We start from the raw sequence: 4,149 nt of genomic DNA, 5'->3' as shown, positions 1-4,149 counted from the left end.
AAATTGTTATTGAATATGTTAATGCTGTAATGAAATGATTCTAATCATGTGGTTATTAAATAATTAAAAAAATGCTGTTTCATGCAAAATATACAAAATGCAAGTTAAAAAAAATAAGAGATAGTGTTTTCAAATCAGATTGAAACAATTTATAAATTGAACAATATTTATTGTGGAAGGTTACAGGCAGGCAAGCACTTGCTGGTTCTATCTCATAAGTGAGAGGGTCAGTTCAATATATATTAAATTAAAAATGCACTGACTCATATCTGGGATGCATATCATACCTGTAATCCTAGCATTCAGGTAACTGAAGTAGGAAGATTGCCAGACTGGGCTACATAGTGAGTTCCAGGCGTCTGGGCTACAAAATGAGACCCAATCTCAAAAACAGATAAGCAAAAAGATACATTGACTTGATCTACTAGAAATTTGTTCTACACATATTCTTGCCAAAAGTTCCACATGTGCTTGCATGTGTTCGTATATGTGTTTTCTTTATTATTTGTGTCAGCAGGATTCGTGAAGAGATGAATTCTACCAGGATATCCCAAGGACGTTCCATACAAGCAAAGAACTACATATGTGCAGCTATTAAAATGGTGCAGTAAACCTGTGCCATGTTGTGTGATGTCATTGAAATGAAAACACAAGAACAGAACAGCACAATTTCTTTGTAACAAAGATTGCTCAGAAACTTGAAAGATTTGTAAGTACTTGACAAAGATGATTGCGTCTAGGGGAAAGAGAGTTTTAGTGGGGAAAATACTTACTTTTCATTTTATACTTCTACACTAGAATTTTTTATTAATATTTATATTTGTATTAGGTCTATAGTAAAAAGCAAATCCAATTAAGAATACAAGCGGCAGAAGAGAAATAAAAGGGGTAAGCTTGAATAAACAACCTCACAGAAACTGGGGGTTGGTTAGTCAAATGTGAAAAATAGTTCTTATTAACTAGATATTTGTCATTATCAATCTCCAAAATAAAACAGGAAAAATGTCTAATACCAGTAGTTTCATATTTCTTAAAACCAATTAGAAAACAGCTTTAAGTATAAATAGGGTAAGACAGTGACATGCACATCACTGTACTTGAGAGACTGTGGTAGAAAGCTGTTGAGTTCAAGGCAAGCTGGCATTTCATAGAAAGACCCTGTCTCAACAAACAAACAAACAAACAAACAAACAAAACAAAATCATCTTGGGTAAAATAACCCAGACCTAGAAAGACACAGAAAGCCACAACTGGCCAAGTTTTGGAGAATAAGAGACTATAGAGTATAGGATGGGACTCCTATATAGAACCTCACCCACCCACGGCTCAGGGACCATTGCAGAAGAGGAGGCAGAAGGAGTGTAAGAGCCAGGGCTGGTTCATGAACGTAAGGAGGTAGGGGCTTACAGGCCACTGGAGGCTTTCACATGTAAGCCTCCAGCAGCAGTGGTATCAGACACGGGACCTATGTCAGCTCAATTAAACAAGGGCCCAAAGGGGAGGTGCGAAATAGGTAGCGAGGCCAGCACTAGATTGAGAACTATTTAAGACTGATTGCTGCTGGGTGAGGGAGAGTATGACTTACATACCACCACTGGAGGGGTTGACTAGACTCCAGTGGATGCATTTACACTGAAGGACATTTGGGTACAAACATCTGAATGAATAGGAGTCAGCATGTATGATAGATTGCATAGGGTTTGGTGGGAGGTTAGGGGGAGGCCTGGATGGGGGAGGGGGTCTGGATTTGAGTGGGAAATGTTACATGAAATGTTAAAAGCTCAATAAAGAAAAAGAAAAAAATTGCATGTTCTCTATCATAAGAGGATGCTAGCTTTGAATCTTTGGATATACATGTTTTAATTAGAAAATGTGGACAGGTCAAGAAACTAGCAAGGGGTGCTATGGGGGTGCTTCCTAGGAGGGGAGATAAAATGCAGGGGAAAGAGGAGTAATGGTGTAGAAATGATCAAATGGGATGGGGGATGGGAGAACAGGGTAGAGGAGGGAGAATGGGGGCTGATAATTAATACCAAAGGCCTTTAGGAAAGTCATTTACTACTATAGAAGCTTCTTTCTAAATTTTTTTTGAGCTTTTGTAATTCTATACAACAGTTCTTGATCAAATTTAGATCCCCCCTCCATGATCCACACCTCTCCACTGCCCCCCACCCCACTGGACCTCATGTGTTCTGCCATACATGGTAAGTTCTATCCAGTCAAGCATTTGTACCCAGATGTCCTTCAGTGCAAATTCATCTACTGAAGTCTAGTCGGCCCATCTAGAGATCATATGTATGGAATACTCTCCCTCACCCAGTAGCAATCAGTCTCCAATAGTTCTCAGTCTAGGCTGTCCTGCTGTCCATTTCTCTCCTCCCCTCTGGGCCTTTGTTTAATTAAGTTGGCATAGGTCCTGTGCTCGATGCCACCATTGCCACAAGTTCACATGTGCAAGCTTCCAGGGGCCCAAAAATCTCTGTTCCCTGTGTTCATGAACCAGCCCTGCCTCTTACAATATTTCCACCCCCTATTCCACAATGGTCCCTGAGCCATGGGTACGTGAGTTTCAATATAGAAGTTGTATCCAAGGATACACACTATGCAGTCTCTTATTCTTTAAAACTTGGCCAGTTGTGACCTTCTGTGTACATTGCATTTTGTCGTATAAGGCAACTTTACTGGTGAGAGTTACCCCTCATTCTGCTATGTTCCATGAGCTTTAGGTGTAGAGATTCAAGTATAGATGCGTCACCTAGTACTGGGCATCTCTCAGACATATATTCTCTATGTCTGACCAGTTGTGGAATTCTGCATTAGCCTCCATCAGTTGCAAAAAGAAGCTTCTTTGATGAGTGGTGTATGGTAAGCTTCTCTGTTAATATAAAGATCCATACTTCGCATATAATAAATTTCATTGTCTAGATATATGAAACAGGTAGGGTTTTCTCTAGGACCTATGTCCTAGAAGCTTCTTTAAGTATATACATATACAATATAAGAAGAGATTAAATGGGTTACCCTCTAACAGTGGAACTTTGCCTATATCAGACATAAAGGCCAGCAAATTAAACGTCCAATGCCAGGAACTGAATTCCTCTCTTGAAGATGTTGACAAAGGATCCCATAGGTCCTCAAACAATACTGGTTCTTGCCTCTGCTCTTAGCTACCCACCAGAACTTGATGGTAAGACCCTATTGCTGAAGATACTATGTATATGAGATATAGCACAAACAACGGAAAATCAAGCTGTACTGACCTCAAAACTTCATCTTTAGCTTTCATAGTGCTGGAAGGTGCTATGCATGCTACCAGAAAAGAAAATTATCAACCTTGTGCAGATATGATTCCTGTGAGCTGTGGAGAGCCACAGCCTCCGCCGCCATTACAAGATGGCGCCGGTATCCGGACCTTCTTAACAGTAAACATCCTGCTGTGCCCATAAGGGGCGTGCACAAGAGCCTGCTCTCCCTCGCCTCCTCCCGTGGCGTGATCTCCAGCAACCAATCCGCTTCTTATACGTCATAGATGGGACCTTTAGACTATATAAGCAACCGCTCTCCCGCTTCTCGGCATCTTCGGTCTTTAAGCTTCTAAGAGTGTAAGATGCGCATACAATAAACTGCTGCAGAAGGATCCTGACTTGTCCTCCCGCGTCGTTCTTGCCGGCGAGACGGAAAGCGGTCGGGGACAGGGCGTGGTGGCGCACACCTTTAATACCAGCACTTGGGAGTCAGAGGCAGGCAGATCTTTATGAGTTCGAGGCCAGCTTGGTCTACATTGTGAGTTCCAGGCCAGCTGGGGCTACAGGGAGACCTTGTCTCAAAAAGACAATGAAGAAAGAAAATTGGCAGCAATAGCCATCTACAATGTTCTGGGTGTTCTTATTTTGTATAATCCTAAAAACAATCTGGTATTACAATTATGCTAGTAAGAAAACCAGAATCATGAAATTTAAGTCTTTTTTCCAAGGTAAAATTGTACATGAACAAAGTTTGGGAATTAAATCTGGATCAGCTTTACTATTACATTCAATTCTTGTCCCTAACACAGTACACATTTTAGTACAGGAGAAACTTAACAGGTATTATCCAAATTAAAAGTAAAGAAAAAAAGAAATTGGCTCAGCAGTTAAGAGCATAGCTGGG

The sequence above is a fragment of the Nannospalax galili genome, unplaced genomic scaffold, assembly GCF_000622305.1.
Source record: "Nannospalax galili isolate Female #2095 unplaced genomic scaffold, S.galili_v1.0 scaffold370, whole genome shotgun sequence".
NCBI classification, from domain to species: Eukaryota; Metazoa; Chordata; class Mammalia; order Rodentia; family Spalacidae; genus Nannospalax; species Nannospalax galili.
The sequence above is the reverse complement of the archived record's forward strand: the minus strand, read 5'-3'. Positions refer to the sequence as shown.